Below are 21,805 nucleotides of genomic sequence, written 5' to 3' on the forward strand. Positions count from 1 at the left end.
GGAACATGAAGGAACTTTTAGTTAGAGCTTAGTTTTGCATGATATGTTGCGCTTCTAGGCTCTGCCCACTCTTCATTTCAAGCATAAACTCTTCATCAGGAAAAGCCCTTCATCTCCTGCCCCTCTGCCGCCTGACTGGCTGTGCTTTTCCAGCACCAAAGTCTTTGACTCTGATCTCCAGTATCTGTGGTCCTTGCTTTCTCCTAATTTATTGCAAAGGGATTGGAATATAAAGGAGGCATGTTTTTATTGCAGCTGTACAAGGTCTTGCGATCGTACCTGAAATACAGAGTATAGCTTTGGTCTCCATATTTGAAAGTTTAAAGACAGTTTACACAACTTACTCCTAGAAAGGAGGGCTTATCTTTTGAAGTCAGTTTTAACAGATTTGACTGATATCCTTTGTGAATGAGAGGCATGTTATTGAAGCATGTCAATCCTGAAAGATCTTTGTAAAGGTGGGTGAAGATGTTTATTCTTCTAGAGGTGACTAAACTAGGCAGTGTCGTTTTAAAATAAGAGGCCTCCCTTTTAGGATGGAGATAAGAAATTTTATTTGAGGATTGATATCTTTGCAGTTCTTTTCCCCAAAAAGAATTGGAAGCTGGGTCATTGCCTTTATATAAGGCTGAGTTGAATAAAGTTTCGAGAGACAAGAGAATCAAGGCATTTGGAAAGCAGACAAGAAACAACTTCACTTAGTGCATCTTTAAGATTATTGCAAAGAATAGTCTGAAGCTAATGTCATCATTTCTGATGGCACTGTTTTTTCTATTCGCTCATGGAGTGTGGACATCACAGACACAGCAACCATTTAATGTTTATCCCTAATTAACCTACAAGTGAGTGGTTTGTTCGACATTGCTGTTGGTCTAAAGTCACATGTAGGCCAGACTAGGTAAAGGTGGCAGATCTCCCTCTAAAGGACACGAGAGAACTAGATGGGTTTTTACGACAGTTGGCAATGGTTAGTTACAGGTTGCCATGAGGCCAGCTTTTAATTCCAGACTTTATTGAACTCGGATTACACTGTCTGTCATGGTGGGATTGCAGAGTAGCTCAGCACCATCTCTACTGATCATACTGGTCAGGTCCTAACGCAAAGAACTACTAGCCCATTTTTGCAGCAGGTGGCGAGGGAACCCACAAGAGGAAAGAAACAATTTGAACTCCTCTTTACCAGTCTGCTGGCTTCGATGCATTTGTCCATGACAGTATCGGTAAGAGTGACCACTGCACAGTCTTTTTTGAGACACAGGCCCATCTTCTCACTGAGAATACTTAAAATCATATTGTGTGGCACTGTCTTTGAGCAAAATGTATCAGAATTCGAACAGATCTAGCAACTCAAAATTGGGCCTCCATGAGGTGCTGCGGGCCATCAACATCAGCAGAATTGCACTCCAGCAAAATTTGTAATCCATGGCCAGGCATACCCTCTTCTCAACCATAACCATCAAGTTAGGGGATTAACCCTGGTTCAGGAGAATGCAGGAGGACATAACTAAAAATGAGGCATCAAACTGGTGAAACTGCCAAACAGGACTACTCGCATATCAAACAGTAAAAGCAGTCAGTGTTAGACAGAGGTAAGTGATCCCGCAACCAACAAATCAGATCTAAGCTCTACAGTCCAGGCATATCCAATCATGAATAGCAGTGGGCAGTTAAACAAATCACTGGAGGAGGAGGAGAAAGCATCACAAATAATCCCATCCCCACTGATGGAAGAGGCCAGCACATTAGTGCAGAAGATAAGGCTGAACCATTCACAGCAATCTTCAGGCAGAAGTGCTGAATAGTTAATCCATCTCGACCTCTTCAAGTGGTCCCTAGCAGCACAGATGCCAGTTACCAGCCAATTCACTCCATGTGATGTCAAGAAACAGTTGGAGGCACTGGATACTACAAAGGCTGAGTTCTGACAATAGTAAAGAAGGCAGGTGCTCCAGAACATGCTGTTCTCCTAGCCAATATGTTCCATACCAGCCTGTCAGCCTACTCTTGATCATCAGTAAAGGGATGGAAGGTGTCATCAACAGCACTGTCAAGCAGCACCTGCTCAATAATAATGACACCCAGTTTGGGTCCCACAAGTGCCATAACTCAGCTCCTGGCCTTGGTTCAAATATGACAAAAGAGTTGAATTCCAAAGGTGAGATGAACATAACAACCTTTGACATCAAAGCTGCAATTTGATCAGGTGTGGCATCAAGGAGCCCAAACAAAACTGGAATCAGTGGATATCAAGACAAACCCTCTGTTGTTGGAGTCATACTTGGCACATGGGAAGATGGTCATGGTTGTTGGAAGTCAATTATCTCCACTCCAGTATATCTCTGCAAGAGTTCTTCAAGGTAGTGTCCTAGATCCAAGTTCATCAGCTGTTTCATCATTGGCCTTCCATCCATCATAAAGTCAGAACTGTGGATGTTTGTGCAATCATTGGCACAATACAGCACCATTCACAACTCCTTAGACACTGAAGCAAACCATGTACAAATGCAGCTAGACCTGGACAAATCTCAGCTTGGCTGACAAGTGACATGTAACACACACACCACAAATGCCAGACAAAAGCCATCTCCAATAACAGACAATCTAACCACTGTCCCTTGACATTCAGTAGTGTTACCATCACTGAACACCCCACTATCAACATCCTAGGGATTACCATTGATCAGAAACTCAACTATCTCACCATATAAATGGAGTGGCTACAAGAGACCGTCAGAGGCAAGGAATACAGTCACTTCCTGAGTCTCCAAAAACCTGTTCACTATCATCAAGACACATGTCAGGAGTGTGACAAATTACTTTCCACTTGCCTGAAGGCATGCAGTTCCAATAGCACTCGAGAAGCTTGACACCATGCAGGACAAAGCAGCCCGCCTTGATCGGCACCACATCCACTCCCTCCACCACCAACACTCAGTAGCAGCTGTGTATACGATCTACAAGATGCACTGCAGAAATTCACCAGTATCTTCCAAACCGTAACCACATCCATGCAGAAGGACGAGGGCAGCAGATACCTGGGAGTAACACCACCAGCAAGTTCTCTTCCAAGCCACTCACCATCCTGACTTGGAAATGTATTGCTTGGCCGAAATCCTGCAACTTCTCCCTAACAGTATTATGAGTCAACCTATTATGAGGACTGTAACAGTTCAAGGTGTCAGCTCACAACCACCTTCTCCAGGGCGAATTGTGAACAAGGAATAAATGCTGGCCAGCCAGTGATGTCCAAGTCCCACAAGTGAATTAAAAAAAACAGTTCAAGGTCATGCTGAGATCATGGCAATATGTTTCCTGGAGATAGCCTAGTGGTACTATTACTAGACTCTTAATCCAGAGACATAGAACATAGAAGAATACAGCTCAGTACAGGCCCTTCGGCCCTCGATGTTGTGCCGATCTAAGCCCACCTAACCTACACTGCCCACTATCCTCCATATGCCTATCCAATCCCCACTTAAATGCCCATAAAGAGGGAGAGTCCACCACTGCTACTGGCAGGGCATTCCATGAACTCACGACTCGCTGAGTAAAGAACCTACCCCTAACATCTGTCCTATACCTACCCCCCCTTAAATTAAAGCTATGCCCCCTTGTAATAGCTGACTCCATACGTGGAAAAAGATTCTCACTGTCGACCCTATCAAAACCCCTAATCATCTTGTACACCTCTATCAAGTCACCCCTAAACCTTCTTTTCTCCAATGAAAACAACCCCAAGTGCCTCAGCCTTTCCTCATACGATCTTTCTACCATACCAGGCAACATCCTGGTAAACCTCCTCTGCACCCGTTCCAGTGCCTCCACATCCTTCCTATAGAATGGCGACCAAAACTGCACACAATACTCCAGATGTGGCCGCACCAGAGTCTTATACAACTGCAACATGACCTCAGGACTCCGGAACTCAATTCCTCTACCAATAAAAGCCAGTACGCCATAAGCCTTCTTCACCACACTATTTACCTGAGTGGCAACTTTCAAAGATCTGTGTACATGGACACCAAGATCCCTCTGCTCATCCACACTACCAAGTATCTGACCATTAGCCCAGTACCCCATCTTTTTGTTACTCTTACCAAAGTGAATCACCTCACACGTAGCTACATTGAACTCCATTTGCCACCTTTCTGCCCAGTTCTGCAGCTTATCTATATCCCGCTGTAACCTGCCACATCCTTCCTCACTGTCTACAACTCCTCCGACTTTCGTATCATCCGCAAACTTGCTCACCCAACCTTCTAACCCCTCCTCCAGGTCATTTATAAAAATGACAAACAGCAGTGGTCCCAAAACAGATCCTTGCGGAACACCGCTAGTGACGGCACTCCAAGATGAACCTTTGCCATCAACTACTACCCTCTGTCTTCTTCCAGCCAGCCAACTCCTAATCCAAACCTCCAACTCACCCTCAATGCCATACCTCCGTATTTTTTGCAGTAGTCTACCATGGGGAACCTTATCAAACGCCTTACTAAAATCCAAATACACCACATCTACCGATTTCCCCTTGTCCACCTCCTTAGTCACCTTCTCAAAGAATTCAATAAGGTTTGTGAGGCACGACCTGCCCTTCACAAAACCATGCTGACTATCCTTGATCACATTATTCCTATCCAGATGTTCATAAATCCTATCCCTTACAATTCTCTCTAAGATTTTGCCCACAACAGAAGTGAGACTCACCAGCCTATAGTTACTAGGGTTATCCCTACACCCCTTCTTGAACAAGGGAACCACATTTGCTAGCCTCCAATCTTCTGGCACTACTCCTGTAGACAACGAGGACATAAAAATCAAGGCCAATGGCTCTGCAATCTCCTCCCTTGCTTCCCAGAGAATCCGAGGATAAATGCCATCAGGCCCAGGGGACTTATCTATTTTCACCCTTTCCAGAATTTCCAACACCACTTCTCTACATACCTCAAAGCCATCCATTCTACTTAATTGTGACTCAGTATTCACATCGACAACAATGTCCTGTTCCTGAGTGAATACTGACGAAAAGTATTCATTCAGTGTCTCCCCAATCTCTTCAGCCTCCACACGCAACTTCCCACTACTATCCTTGACTGGACCTATTCCTACCCTAGTCATTCTTTTATTGCTGACATACCTATAGAAAGCCTTAGGGTTTTCCCTAATCCTACCAACTAAGGACCTTTCATGTCCCCTCCTTGCTGCTCTTAGCTCTCTCTTCAGATCCTTCCTGGCTACCTTATAACTCTCAATCGCCCCAATTGAACCTTCACGCCTCATCTTTACATAGGCCGCCCTCTTCCATTTAACAAGGGATTCCAATTCCTTATTAAACCACGGCTCCCTCACACGACCTTTTCCTCCCTGCCTGACGGGGCTATACTTATCAAGGACATTCAATAGTTGCTCCTTGAACAAGCTCCACATATCAATTACGCCCTTGCCTTGAAGCTTACTTTTCCAAGCCACACATCCTAAGTCATGCCTCACCGCATTATAATTTCCCTGCCCCCAGCTATAACTCTTGCCCTGTAGTGCACACTTATCCCTCTCCATTACTAGAGTAAAAGTCACCGAATTGTGGTCACTGTCCCCAAAGCGCTCACCTACCTCTAATTCTAACACCTGGCCTGGTTCGTTACCCAGAACCAAATCCAGTATGGCCTCACCTCTTGTTGGCCTATCTACATATTGTGTCAGGAAACCCTCCTGCACACTTTGGACAAACACTGACCCATCTAACGAACTTGAGCTATAGCTTTCCCAATCAATATCAGGAAAGTTAAAGTCCCCCATAACAACCACACCTCCCCCTCTTTTACCCCCACCTCTGACCCTACTTTCACTCTTCTCTTGAATCATCCTCGCAATCCTTTCTTCTACGTTTCTAGGACTATTAGGAGGCCTGTAAAAAACTCCTAACAGGGTGAGCTCACCTTTCCTATTCCTAACCTCAGCCCAAACTACCTCAGATGGCGAGTCTTCATCCATCGTCCTTTCCACAGCTGTAATACTATCTTTGACAAGCAATGCCACACCTCCCCCTCTTTTACCCCCACCTCTGACCCTACTAAAACATTTAATGTCCTGGGGACCCGGCTTCAAATCACGCCAAGGCAGATGCTCAAATTTGAATTCAATAAAAATGTGGAATTAAGAGTCTAATGATGATCATGAGTCAATTGTCAGAAAAATCTATCCAGTTCACTAATGTGCTTTCAGGGAAGGGAACTGGTCTGGCCAAGATGTAACTCCAGACACACAGAAAGGTGGTTGAATCTTTATTGCCATCTCATAGGGCAATTAATACTGACATGGCTGGTGACACCCTCATCCTATGAACAATTTTTTTTTTAGAAAGTTAAGATGGTGTGTTCCTTGCAACAGAGTTTGCAAGTGGTAGGGTTTCATACACCTGTTGAGCCTGTTCAGGTAGTGCAGATTACATATTTTGGAAGATGCTTTCGAAAATACCTTTTTGGATTACTGCAGTGCATCTTGTAGGTTGACACATCCATGGTGTTGGACGTGGTGCATGTCCTGCTGCTGCTTTGGCATTGTGCTTTTAGAAACTCTTGCCCTAAAAATAAATACAGATGTTAAATAGTCATGCAAATCAAGCATTCTTGGAAAGGAAGGATATAGCTCTTTAGACTAACCTTTGTTTTCGGTGTTCTTGTACACCACATGTTTATCAAGAGACCACACTTGCCATTGCAGAATCTGGACTCCTACTACATTTGACTAAGCACCTTCCAGGTAGTGTTATGATGTGGAGGTCAAACTCTGTTAATTAAAACCAAACATTCAGAAAAGCTCACCGCACCTTGTAATCTGTTAAAAGTTTGAGGGAGTGAAAGAGAACTCCTAATTTCCACTGTTTAAAGAAAAATAAAAAATTATTTTCCTAACAGAGCACCTAAACAAACTACTAACATACTGGACACAGTTTCCCCTAACTGATCACAATCCTATTAACATGCTGTTCCAATAATATACTTATTAAATGTTACATTAACTTAATTTCAAGTCCACACAGTCTCTGTCTTCTCCACTGTCTTCAGTCTTCTGCCTGCTGATCTCACTGGGGCGTCATCTTTCTTTGGACTACGAGTATATTTTACAGGAAAAGGTATCTTTGGTGGGGAGTGTCGAATTTCTTGGAGAGCAAGACTTTAGACAGGCAGTTAGCTCTCTGGCTCTACAGCAATTGCTCAGCTGATTGGTGGCAGTTACTCTGACCAATTTTCAAAATGCCCGGTTTTTTTAATCTCCCCAACATTGTTCCCTGTTATTGGTCCAATGTTGTCAAAACAATAAATTCAAACTCAATTGGGTTTTAGTATCCTGAGAATAATTGAAACTGGGTAAATTTGAATTGTTGTCAAAAGAGCAACCATTTAACAGCAAATTGTTACATGTATCTATTTTGGAATAGTTGAAAGTGAGGACTGCAGATACTGGAGATTGTATCTATTGTATTGTTAGCTACTTTCTCCTCAACCCCATCCTCCTCCCATTTATTTCTCCACCTCGTAGGTTCCCTGCCTCATTCCCGATAAAGGGCTTTTGCCCGAGACGTCGATTTTCCTGTTCCTCGAATGCTGCCTGACCTGCTGTTGGACGTGGTGCATGTCCTGCTGCTGATTTGCAGGATTTGCATGACTATTTAACATCTGTATTTATTTTTAGGGCAAGAGTTTCTAAAAGCACAATGCCAAAGCAGCAGCAGGACATGCACCACGTCCTCACAGCAGGTCAGGCAGCATTCGAGGAACAGGAAAATCGACGTCTCGGGCAAAAGCCCTTTATCGGGAATGAGGCAGGGAACCTACGAGGTGGAGAAATAAATGGGAGGAGGATGGGGTTGAGGAGAAAGTAGCTAACAATACAATAGATGGGTGGAGGTGGAGATAAAGGTGATAGGTGAGAGAGGAGGGTGGAGTGGATAGGTGGGAAGGAAGATTGGCAGATAGGACCGGTCATGAGGATGGTGCTGAGCTGGCAGGTTGGAACTGGGGTAAGGTGGGGGGAGGGGAAATGAGGAAAGTGGTGAAGTCCACATTCATGCCCTGGGGTTGAAGTGTTTCAAGGCAGAAGATGAGGTGTTCTTTCTCCAGGCGTTGGGTGGTGAGGAAGTGGCAGTGGAGTAGGCCGCCATTTATTGTATCCGTTGCTCCCAATGCGGTCTCTTTTACATTGGGGAGACTGGACGCCTTCTCGCAGAGTGCTTTAGAGAACATCTCTGGGACAACCGCACCAATCAACCCCACCGCCCTGTGGCCCAACATTTCAACCCCCCCCCCTCCCACTCTGCTGAGGACATGCAGGTCCTGGGCCGCCTCCACCACCATTCCCTCACCACCCAACACCTGTAGAAAGAACGCCTCATCTTTCACCTCGGATCACTTCAACCCCAGGGCATCAATGTGGATTTCACCAGTTTCCTCATTTCCCCTCCCCCCACCTTACCCCATTTCCAACCTGCCAGCTCAGCACCATCCTCATGACCTGTCCTACCTGCCAGTCTTCCTTTCCACCTATGCACTCCACCCTCCTCTCCGATCTATAACCTTCATCCCCAACCCCATCCACCTATTGTACTCGTAGCTACCTTCTCCCCAGCCCCACACCCCTCCCATTTATTTTTCCACCCTGGAGGCTCCCTGCCTCATTCCTGATGAAGGGCTTTTGCCCGAGACGTTGATTTTCCTGCTCCTCGGATGCTGCTTGACCTGTTGTGCTTTTCCAGCACCACACTAATCTTGACTCTATTTTGGAATAGCTTGTCTCCCAACCTTTCCATTCAGGAAACACTTTAAGTTTACTTCAATATTCAGAAAACACTCTATTTTAAAGTGAGTATACATGCTTTTGACTTTGTAACAATAGGAACCATGTAACTTGTTAGATAGTTTGCATATTTGTTAAAGTTGGCAAAGTCCCACATTAAAGCCTTATTCCAGATTGATCCCATGATTCTGTTTATGTAGGAGCTTGCATGGTGCAGTTGTTGAATGCACTGATGAATATTTGACTTTGACACAAGTTAAATGAAATACTTGGTTAAATTTCTAAATTGTCTTTTCTCTCCAAACAGAATAGAATGAAAATTACTTGGTCAGAATCTTCTGTTTGTGCATACCTGATTTATATATGTCGGTTTAAGCAAATGTAAAATGAAATTTGGAATGAAATTCTATTTAGGAGATGTGTTATCCCATCACTTTTTTCCCTCTGCGTGGGTTTCTCTGGGTGCTCCAGTTTCATCTCTCAATCCAAAAGGTGTGCAGGTTAGGTGAATTGACCACACTAAATTGCCAAGTTAGGAGTAAATATAGGGTAGGGAAATGGATCTGGATGGGTTACTCTTCGGAGGGTCAGGGTGGACTTGTTGGGCCGAAGGGCCTGTTTCCATATTGTAGAGAATCTAATCTAAATTGAAAAATAAACTACTGTACCTCAAGATTGAGTAATTTACCTGATTCTGACCTGGTCAGTTCAGGGACATAAACCCATTGTTGAAATTAAAACGTGATAAGTAATGTGCTGTTGTTAAGACTGCTTTACATATTAAATGAACTGGAAGTTATTCATTATGCTTTTGTATTTGTTTAATATCATCATAAACACAGACTTGTGATCTAATAGCATTTACAATATATTCATAGAGTTCCTACAGTGTGGAAGCAGGCCATTCAGCTCATCAAGTCCACACCAACCCTCCGAAGAGTTCCCCCCCTCACTCAATAGCCCTGCATTCCCCATGGCTAATCCACCCAGTCTGCACACTATGGGCAATTTAGCATGGACAATCGACTTAACCTGCACCACTTTGGACTGTGGGAGGAAACTGGAGCACACTGAGGAAACACGCAGGCTTAGAGAGAATGCGCAAACTCCAGTCAGTCCCTCAAGGCTGGAATCGAACCTGGTTCCCTGGCACTGTGAGACAGCAGTGCAAACTGCAGAACCACCATGCCACCCCAAAAAGTGGTTATCATTAGATTCTGAATAAGCAGGATTTGAACCCTGGTCCTCAGAATATTACCTCAGTCTCTCTAGTAATAGTCCAGTGATAATGCCACCAGGTTGTCGCATCCCCTTATTCTGATAAAAGTCACAAAGTAGCATAATTTGTTTTTTAAAATAGAAAGCCTTAGCAAGCAAAAGCATCCTGCTAACAGCTATTAAATTAGTAATTGCTTTTGGGAATTACTTGAGGTAAAAAAATTGTCTAGGACACCTAAAGCTCCTTCTGGTTAAAATGCATGAGACGTTTCGTATCTAGATGAATCACAGGAACAGATACATGGGTCAGTTTAGTTTCATGTAGGAAATGATGCCTCGCAATTTAACATTCTCATTATTTCATTCAGTCATAATAAATTGTTGTTAATTGCTAATTAGCCATAGTTCATCAGGTACTATAGGTACCTGATTTAGAGAGGAAGAGATAGATAATCATCTTCCACACTATACAAAGGACAAGGTAAGGAGGTATCTCTCCATGAGAGAGGATCTTGATGAGGCGGATGGTGATGCAGTGGTATTCTCACTGGATTAGTAACTCAGTGTACAACCTGATGCCACAGGAATGTGGATTCAATTCCCAACTTGTCAGCTAGTGAAGTTCGTTTAAATCAATTAATAAATTCAATTAATTAAAACTATCTGGATTGAAAGCTAGTTGAGGGAATAGCAAACATGAAACAATCACCAATTATCACCAAAACCCATCTGGTTTCTTAATGCCCTTAAGGGAAGAATATCGTATCCTTTTTTGGCGTGGTCTACATGTGACCTCTGAACAGCAGCAATGTGGTTTATTTTTAACAGCCTTAAAGGGCTTTGCCAGTTGACACCACATCCCAGAAAAAAAGCTGCCATGGTTAGTATGAGTCTGGACCTGTGCTGTTAGAAGGAATAGGGAATGACAATATAGATTTAATAGCAGAATTTAAAGTTTGAGTAAGAATAGAGGACTCTGGGAATATGCATGTCTATTTTTGGACACCTTGCACACCAAATTGAGAAAGTGGTTTGCACATTATGTGGATACCTGGACATCATTAAAAGAGGCATTAAATACAGAAGTAAGCAATGAATGTTGAACCTACTGGAGTATTGTGACCAATTCACAGAAACAATGTGCAGGTACTTGAGATGGTTCAGATGAGGCTTAAAAGACTTGCAAGGTTAGGTTGGAAGGCTGGCATTCTTCTCCTTAGAGAAAAGGAGATTTCATAGAGGTCAACATAGTTATACATAAGGTACCATCATTACCCAATTTGGGGCATAAACTGACCCATCAGCCAAATGGGCCAAAGTTACACTAGATGACTTGGATTCAATGGATTTCGATTGTTATCTTTTCCTTTCTGCCAAGGCTCCATCAAATTAAAATTAAATGTTGTTCAGATTCCTCTTTTTGCACCTGGATTCTCATTTAATCAAGTGTGTGCTGCTTAAAAATTAGGACCTACCCAAAATTATTAATATGTTTGATGTTTTTCCTCATCACATTGCAACCTTTTAAAGGATTACTACAACGTACAACAGTCTCACTTTGTTTGAAGTAGGAGTTATTTCCAGATTTAATTTTTTCCTAATATTGCTAAACTTGAATGTATCTCAACAGCAGTGCAGAGGGGAAGGGGGAATGCATTGTTTTCAATGTGGTTCTTAGCTGTGAAGTTATCAGTTGTAAAATGGATGGTGTTGAATTAGATTATCTTGCTTTGCAGTTGTTTTCAATTTGGCCCAGAGTATGAGGTAAGCAAACGGCCATTCAGTCTGTGGGGAGAGAAGGAAGCACATTGGGATGACAAGGTGCTAAAATTACCACTTACAAGTATCATACAGGAAATGCTGTATCTCAGGCAGCAAGCTACAGAACACTTCTCTAGCTTGTTAGTTCTGTTAAGCCTGTGAAAATTATCCTCATAAACACAGAGATTTTGGTGATTTATAAGTTCTATGACAGCATAAATTTGTGTTGAATAGCACCTTTTTTTGATATCTGACAAAGTCTAAGGCTAGGATGTTGTTTAGAGATACAAGAGCTTTTCTGAGGTCAGATTCAATTGGCAATATCCTTTATATTGAATCTGTACAGAATTCTTCCTCTAGCAATTTTCTTGCAGTGTTCAAGGCTTTTTTATAAGCAATTGTGCAGGTACTTGTTTGTTTGTGTTTGCGGCTTATTAACATTAGTAAATGTTTGTTTTGATAGTTTACACAAAACAGTATGTGAGAAAACAGTATGACTGCTTAAATGTGGAAAGAGAAAATATCTTGTGCAAAAACTGGAAAGCATTTTGTAGCAATATCTGTGAATGAGTGATTTTGTACACTCATGAAAAAATGTATTGATCTCACTGAACCAATGTAGGAATTTCTTGCTAACACTGGTTGTATTCCTGAAAAGTGCAACTTTGTGTCAGATTTTACTGTTGCAATAAGTGTAAAAGTTGCAACTAGGTCTTAAAAAACTCTTCTTGTCAAAAGAAATTAAAACATTAGAAATTGAAATACAGTGCATTTGAAGTTCCTGTATTTCTAATTGAAATAACTTGAATTTTAAAATATAAAACAAATATTCAAATAATTTCTAGTTCCTGCTGCTTGGTGGCTCTCCTAATTGCTAACCCATGTGATCATCGCTTTCCTCTCTTGAAATCTCGCTGTGAGTGAGGGCTCAGGAGAGGGATGATTAAGGTGAGGGAAACTGAGAGAGAAGCTGTGAGCAGGAGGCTTTAGGGAGAAGTGGCAATTAAGAAGGTCTGGAAGGGAATTGATACATGGGAGAATGCAGGAGAAAAATGGTAAGCAGGAGAGAATCAGCAAGCGAGAGAGTAGTGCATGGAAACATTAGGGAATGGGAGAAGCCATCCCAAAATGGTGCTAATCAGGTCATGTGGCATTACATCAGCTATGGGACGTTCTGAAAAAGGAGAGTGAGCAGTCATTAGTCATCGTACACCTTAGTACCAATGACAGGTTTTAAAACAATGATGAGGTGCTAAAAGCCAAATATAGTGAGTTAGGAAGTAAATTGAAAGGGCAATTATGTGTGACCAAAATATTAGTTTTTCAAAGTAGAAGGGAACCAGTAGATGTGTCGTATCTAGGCAGCACAGTGACTCAATGGTTAGCACTGCTGCCTCACAGTACCAGGGATTCGGGTTCGATTTCACCCTCAGACTACTGTCTGTGTGGAGCTTGCACATTCTCCCCATGTCTGCATGGGTTTCCCCTCTCAGTCCAAAGATTTGGAGGTTAGGTGAATGAGCCATGGGAAATGCAGGGTTACACCGATAGATAGGGGGTGGATCTGGGTGGGATGCTCTTTGGAGGGTTAGTGTGGACTCAAGGGGCCAAATGGCCTGCTTGCACACTGTCCGGATTCAATGATTCCAGAAGTACATTTGACAAGGTACTTTATAGAAGATTGTCATAAGATAGGAGTCCTTGGTGTTGGAAGTCACATATTGACATGATTAGAAAATTTGCTGATGGGTCAGAAACAGTGAGGGCGAAGGGGTTCTTTTATAAAGTTGGCAACCTGTAACCAGTGAGTTCCACAGGGGTCAGCGCTGGGACCATAACTCATTGCAGTATACATACTAATGGTTTGGAGGAAGGACATTAGTCTAGAAGAGGGTGGGGAGGGGGGGGGGGGTAGAGAGAAGAGGGGGGGGGAGAGAAGGGGGGGGAGAGAGAAGAGGGGGAGGAGAGAAGGGGGGGAGGAGAGAAGGGGGGGGGAGGAGAGAAGAGGGGGGGGGAGGAGAGAAGAGGGGGGGGGAGGAGAGAAGAGGGGGGGGGAACTCTGAGTCCTGGGCCTGCTTTTGGAGCTGCAGCCTGGGTCTCACCCAGGTCAAGGGAGTGTTGCTGCTGACCTGGGGCCCACTCCCTCTGCTGGTCTCTGGGATGTACGATGACTAATGACTAGAGTTTAGGGGAATCAGAGGTGATCTCTTTGAAACATATAAGGTTCTTAAGGGACTTGAGAGGATGTTTCCCTCTTAGTGGAGTCTAGGACTAGAGAACTTAGTCTCAGAATAAAGGGGCGGCAATCTAAGACAGATAGGAGGAAGAATTCCTTTTCTTGGAGGGTTGAGAGTCTTTGGAATTCTGTGCTACAGAAAACCGTTGGAGGCAGAGTCTTTCGGTATATTTAAGGCTGAGATAGATTCTTGATCAATGGTGAGGTCACTTCTGGAGTACTGTGTGCATTTCTGTTCTAGGAAGGACATTATTTAATTGGAGAGGGTTTAGAAAAGATTTACAAGGGTATCGCCAGGAACGGAAGGTTTGAGTTCTAAGCATAGGCTGTGACTTTTTTTTACTGAAACGTAAGAGGTTGACAAGAACCCTTATAGAGGTTTATAAAATCATGAGGTAAGGTGAATAGTAAAGGTCTGTTCCCTAAGGTGGGGTACCTCAAAACCAGGGAGCATGTTTTTAAGGTGAGAGGAGAAAGTTTTAAAAAGAACATGAGGACAACATTTTTACACAGAGCGGTTCGTGTGTAGAATGAACTGCCAAAGGAAGTGGTGAACGCAGGTACAGTTACAACATTTAAAAGACATGAACTGGAAAGGTGTGGAGGGATATGAGCCAAACGCAGGAAAATGGGCCTAGTTTAGTTCGGGAACACGGTGGGCATGGATTAGTTGGACAGAAGGATCTATTTCTAGAATAGCAGAATCAATGGGTATGGGAAAAACGTAGGAAAGTGGATATGAGGGAGTTCTGTTCAGCTGTAATCCTTTTGATTAGCAGAGCAGGCTGGAAAGGCCTACTCTGTTCCTCGTTCTTATGGTCTTAAGGCTAAAGCAAAATCCCAATACTACATTGTATCCACAATGCTATAACAAAATGGCAGCAAATGAGGCAGCCTAAACAGGGGCTTAGCATACCAGCGAAATGTAAAGTATTTTTTGTTTTTCAACTGTTTACGGTTCTATTGTTAAAAAGAATCATTATCCTGTATCTTGTGCGATCACCATTATTGCAGTCAAGTCTTGAAAAGGCTTGCACCTGACCCAACCATAAAATTCAAATATATTATTCCCATTTATTCTTGTTTGGAAAAACTGTTCAAACACGGAAGAAATTAATTATTCTCTATCAGGATTTATCTTGCTCATGCTAATTGTTTATCTATGAAAGGGAAATGATTCTCTTGCAGTAGCCTATTTACCGGCACTTAATCATCTATAGTGTTTGAAATTATGGCTGGATTGATCTTTGCATGTGTAAAATCAATATTTTTTAAACAAATTTCATTGAAAAATAATAAAACTTTTGGAACATTTTCCCCACCTGCCAGTCTGCCTTTATACATTTTCTTTCAGTCAGAAAGGTGGAATAGACTACACTGGTCTAATGACCTTCACCTGTCGATTTTATCTCTCCTTTGATCAGTGGAGAAATAATAGAGAATTTTGGTTTTCAGTGTTAATACCAAGTATCCCAGCACTCCACCAAAAAAAAGACTTAGCTTGCTTAGATGCAAGGTTAATAGAGCCACACTATCAACTGCTTAATTGTACCCAAGCTAAGGAAGCAAGATCTATGTAATAATCAGTCCTGTCAGATCAACTCCTGACTTTCCAGTTGAAATTCATTCACATTGCATTTTCAGGCCAACCAGCATAGCTGGGATTCTGATTTGTGAAAACTACCTGTCTGATCCTCAGACTGATTTGTTGTTCATTTTCTTAGTTTTCCTTCTTTTACCAACCTTGAGATCTGTGTAAGGATGCTTCAACTTTACAGATTGCTCATAAGAACAGCATGTCATGCTGACAGGACTATTTACATTACTGCACACAAGGCTCACAGAATCAGCACTTGTTCTGTACGTCAACGGAAAACTACTTTTAAAAAAAAAATCATTCAAGCCCCCTTTGGAAGAATATATGTAAAGTAAAGACACAACATTGTCAAGATAAGTTTTCATTCAAGTTTTTTACCAATACAATTAATGGTTTATTTTTATTCAATGATTTTCTATTTATAAACTGTTTAAGGAAGGGAAGTGGAAAGTGCACAGTAGTTTTGTCAGTCTCATAAATGATCAGGAAAATATATTTAATTGAACTATTATGATTCTAGCTAATAGTAATATTGGATGAGTCATATTCCAGTCAGAGTGAGACTTCAAGGTTTGTGTAAATATGTGTAGCTCGGGTGCCAGTTGCAGTTATTGTGGGTATGTTTGCCGAGCTGGGAACTTGGTTTCATCCCCTTTCTAGATAACGTCCTCAGTGCTGTGGAGCTTCTTGTGAAGTGCTGTTGTACTGTGTCAGTTGGAATTTTTTTTATTTTGTTCTTGCTGCTTCCGGATGCTTGTTGCAGTGGTCAGCATATAGGGTCATGGTCAATGTGTTTTTTGATAAAGTCCATGGATGAGTACCAAGATTTGAGGGAATTCTCTGGCTGTCCTCTGTTTGGCTTGTCCTATTATTGTTGTGTTGTCCCAGTCAAATTTGTGGTCCTTGTCATCTGTGTATATAGACACTAAGAATAGCTGGTCATGACATTTAGTGGCTAGTTGATGTTCATAAATGCGGTCGCTAGTTGTCTGCCTGTTATTCCTCGATAGTGTTTTGTGCAGTCTCTGCATGGAATCTTTTAGATCAAATTTGTCCTGCACATGATGGGTATTTGTTCTTTTGTTCTGGTGAGTTGTCTAAGTATGGCTGTCGGTTTATGTGCTGTCATAAATCCAAGAGGAGTCTGGCTGTCAGTTCAGGGATAGAGTAGTTAATGTGTTGGGTCGTGGCATGTCCTCATCGCATTGTTTGTAGACAAACAAATTTCTTGGTCCAAATTATTAATGTATATTATGAACAGTTGGGGTCCCAGCACTGAACTCTGTGATATCCCACTCATCACTGCCTAGCACTCTGAAAAGGAACCATTTATTCAAACACTCTGCTTCCTGTCTGTCAGCCAGTTCTCTGTACACACGTTACCTCTGATACCATAAACATTAATTTTGCTTACTATTCTCTTCTCTTATGTGAGACCTTCTCAAAAGCCTTTTGAAAGTTCATGTACAAAATATCGACTGATTCACCTTTGTCAAGTCTACAGGTCACATCCTCAAAAATAATTCCAGAAGATTTGTCAAGCATGATTTCCTTTCAGTGAATCCCAAGCTGACTTGAACCGATCCTGTCAATACTTTCAAAATGCTCTGTTATTACATCCTTAATAATTGACTCCAACATTTTGCCCGCCACTGATGTCAGGCTCACCAGCCTATAATTCCCTGTTTTCTCTCCCTTTTTTGAAAAAGGTGGGGTTACATTAACTACCCTGCAGTCCATTGGAACTATTCCACAGTTAATTTGGAAGATCACCAGTGCATTCACTATTTCTAGGATCACTTCCTTAAGTGCTCTAGGATGCAGAGCATCAGACCCTCGGGGTTTATTAGGTTTTATTCTCATCAATTTCCCCAATATCATTTCCTTCAGTTACTCCTTCATGCTTGATCCTCTGTCCTCTAGCATTTCTGGAAGGTTACTTGTGTCCTCCTCAGTGAAGACAAGTCCAAAGTTTTTGGTCAACTGGCCTGCTTTCTCTTTGTCCATTATGAATTCACCTGATTTTAATTGTAAGGGACCTACAATTGTCTTCACCAGTTTTGCAGTCAGTTTTGTGTTTTCTGTAAGTTTGCTCTTGTATTCTATTTTCCCCGTCTGAATTAAACTCTTATCATCCTCTGCTAAATTTTAAATTTCTTCCAGTCCTCGGGTTTGCTGCTTTTTCTGGCCAATTTATATGCCTCCTGTTTGGCTTTAACACAATCCCTGATTTCCCTTATTAACCATAGCTGAGCCACCTTACCTGTTTTACTATTATACCAGACAGCGATATACAATTGTTGAAGTTCATCCCTGTGTTCTTTAATTGTCTGCCATTGCCTGTCCACTGTCAACCCTTAAGAATCATTGGCCAGCTTATCCTAGCCAATACATGTCTTATGTCATCAACATTAGCTCTCTTTAAGTTCCGGATCCTAATCTCAGATTTAACTGTGTCACTCTCCATCTTTTGTGAAGAATTCTACCATATTATGGTCGATCTTCCCCAAAGGATCTAATTAATCCCAAGGTTGCTAATTAATCTTCTCTCATTACACAAAACCAAATCTAGGGTGACCTGCTTTCTAATTGGTTCTTCGACATATTGGTCGAGGAAACCAACCCTCATACGTTCCAGGAAATCCTCATCCATCACATTGCTACCAGTTTGGTTAGTCCAATCAATATGTAGATTGAAGTTGCCCATAATAACTACTGTATCCTTACTGCATGCATCTCTAATTTCCTGTTTGATGCCATCCCCAACCTCAACTCAATGTAAGTTTGTTCGCTGAGCTAGAAGATTTGTTGTCAGATGTTTTGTCACCATACTAAGTAACATCATCAGTGAGCCTCCGGTGAAGCACTCGTGGGTGATGTCATCTCAGAGGATGGTAGATGGGGTGCAATCTACCTAAACCTAAGCACATAAATAGAAAGCGGGACATATCACGAGCGCTTCATGGGAGGCTCAGTGATGATGTTACCTAATATGGTGATGAAACATCTGACAACAAAACATCCAGCTCAGTGTGCAGACTTACATCCAGAACCTCAACCTGAGCTACAAATCTTCTCAAAAATCGTTCATAACTACTGTTTAGTGGTCTGTACAAAACTCCCACAAATGATTTTTTTCCCTTTGATGTTCCACAGCTCCAATCATACAGATTCCACATCATCCAGGCTAATATCCTTCTTTACTATTGTGTTAATCTCCTCTTTAATCAGCAATGCTACCCGACTTATGAATATCCCTACAGGTCCTGAGCGCAGTCTGCCAAAGTTACATTGATTGCTTTATGCATTTTGGGTTTATGCAAGGTATTTTTAAATTTCAATTTTTCATCATGTATCCCACATTCTATTTGCTGACTTTCATGCTGTCTTCACCAGAATGTTTTCAAACCACTGAAAGGTGATGTATAACTTGCCATCATGTCCCAGTTTCTGCAATAAAGTGGCACAGCTTCTTCATAATTTGGTTATTAGGATTGCCTTCATTCAGGATAAAGTGTTGAATCAGATTAAGGTAGCAATTTGTTTTGCAATGATGCAACTCTAAATAAATCGAAAATATTTTGTATGTAAGAATTTTAACTTGGTATAAGTTGACCGGCACAGCCCGAGTTTAGTTTGTGCAGCACATTTTTTGTATGGGTTTACTGTAATTCATATGATTTCCTATATTCATTCAGAGATACCAGATATGTTTCCTACAATGCAGCTGCAATGAAACTGCTTTATGCTCGTTTTACATGCTGACATTAGTTGATGAACAAGCACAATATTCTGCCAAATCTGCAAGGAAGTGAAAGCAGAATGAATTCATAGATTAAGCACTAAAAAATCATTACACTGCGCACCTGTGTAGGAACATGTTTTACAAATTTTAATTGCACCAGCCAGAGAGCAAGACTCTGGTGAATAAACTGGCAAGGTGAGTGAGTCCAATTTGCCAGTACTGTAAATATTCCTACATATCCAGAGTGTTGTTTGCCAAGCTCACATTTACACTTCCCTGTATTCACTGCAGTATGCATTTTGGTTTTATACAAGGTACTTTTAAACTATTAATAAGATTTACTTTGACTTCACTCTTCTGTTGCAGTGTCTTCATTGAAAGTTTCGGTTTCCCTTTCTCATCGTTGTTTAAAAGTGCATAAACGTTTCAACGTATAGCTGAAATATTTGTCATACAGAAGCCAAAGTTCTTGATGTATATATGCTTGACATGTCGCATTAACTTCTCTGGGTCATTACATCACAGCTTTAGTTTGCAGGGGCATTATTGTCAGCTTACCTCAGTTCACAGTTGCATGTTTTTTTATAAATATGCTATATATGCTGTCGAAACAAAAATACCTCTGCTCTCTGCCATCTTTGCAGCAAGTTAATCTATTGTACCATTTAAACCAATTTGTTACACGTTCCTTTAAACATTATAAATGCTTTGTTTTTAAAATCAAGATGTTTCTGCCTGGTAACAAAATGGTGTGATACAAAAAGTACTTATTCACTACACTATACATCTGTATATGTGCCTTCATTGATGGATTGGTTTCTTTATCTTTTTAGGATAAAAATCCCTTTAGTGCAGAAAAAGGCCATTTGGCCATTGAGCAGCACAACCCTCAAGCATCCTACCCATGTCAAGCACCCACTGTATCTCTGTCACCCTACATTTACCATGCCTAACCCACCTAGTCTGCACATTCCTGGCCAATCCACCTAACCTGCACATCTTTGGATTATGGGAGAAAAACGGATCACCCAGCGTGAACCCATGCAGACACTGGGAGAGCATGCAAACTCCACACAGATGGTCACCAAAACCGAAATTAACTGGGGTTCCTGGTGCTATGAGGCAGTAGTGCTAACTGCTGAGCCACCGTGCTGCCACTTTAGTAATCGCACTACACATCCTATAAAGAATTCCTGACAAATAAATAAATAGTGAATTCTTCTTGTCCTTCATTCAGGGCAATGGCTTGATTTGACTTTGGAACTTGTCCACTGCTACTGATACTTTCTATTATTCAGTTGCAAAAAATATGGATAGAAGGTATGGAGAATTGCTCTCACTCAAAGAATTGCAAACACTCTAAGATGTTGGATATGATTCCACAAATGATAGCAAAAGGGAATTGAACTATACTTGAGGATAAGGAGCTTAGAGAGGTACAAAACAAAATAAAATGGACATGCTGGACTAAGCGGTTTCTGTCTGAAGACCAGGTTATTGGTCGTCTCCTGTCTCATAATTTCCAATGATTCTATAATGCTGCAAAAAGAGCTAGATGGCTTATCTTCTGAGTGTGAAGATTGTAGGTTAGATTTATTTGGGATTTAAAGTCTCTTTAATCTATTACATTAGTAAAGAAAGCTGCTATATTGTCAAGAAGTTACATCTTTCCAATTAAACATCCAACTACCTGCTCACAGTTATTTTAATAAGTCACATGGCTTATTCAAAGAAGTGAGCGCATATTCCTTCAGAAAAAAACAGCAACAAATTATCTTATCATTTATTCATTTGCTGTTTTGAAATCCTATTGGATCATAATTAGTGATTGTTTATCCATTGATTGCACACTAAAATAAACCACTGGCACTAAAGTGTTTTGGGAAATCCTGAATGATCTAATAATTGCATATGACTTTCACATTCTCTCTTGTATGAATTGTGGGCCAAAAGCAAGAGTCACCATCTTACTCAAAGGTGCTTAACTGAATTATGGTAGGGACTACTGAGCTGAAGAAGAGAATAAAAGATAGTAGTAAAAGAATGTAATCATCTGTTAATAAATTCTTAGATTCTATAGTAATGCCTTAGTCCAGAAATGAAAGTGGGCAATTCAGAGGAATACATTAGATATCCTGCCAGCTATGGTTTTAAGAATCAAATGGAAAACCCAAGTATAATGGGAATTAAGTCACTCAGCAAGTTTATATGTACCAGACTGAAATGTTTTGGATATGATACTTTTTAAAAAGTGAGTCCAGCTCTGCTGCTATACTATGACATAACAGCCATTGTTCATAAATATAGTTCTCCAAAGCTACTAGATCTGGGTTATACTCAGAAATTAAACGTTTGGTTACTGGACACTGAAGTATAAATTATGGTTCAATTAATTCATATCACTTCCATATGAGAAGGTGATTCAAATTTATAAAATGTTTCAGTGAAAACGTCTTCA

The 21,805-nt window shown here is 41.3% G+C and overlaps 1 protein-coding gene across 16 annotated transcripts in view; it reads left to right on the plus strand.

Moving 5' to 3' along the window:
- arid1b (AT-rich interaction domain 1B) overlaps positions 1–21,805 on the plus strand; it is a 620,676-nt gene that overhangs the window by 521,422 nt on the left and 77,449 nt on the right. The window lies entirely within an intron of this gene.

Source organism: Chiloscyllium plagiosum, unplaced genomic scaffold, assembly GCF_037043375.1.
Source record: "Chiloscyllium plagiosum isolate Xiang-an unplaced genomic scaffold, Cpla_swu_hap1 HiC_scaffold_10, whole genome shotgun sequence".
Classification (NCBI taxonomy): domain Eukaryota; kingdom Metazoa; phylum Chordata; class Chondrichthyes; order Orectolobiformes; family Hemiscylliidae; genus Chiloscyllium; species Chiloscyllium plagiosum.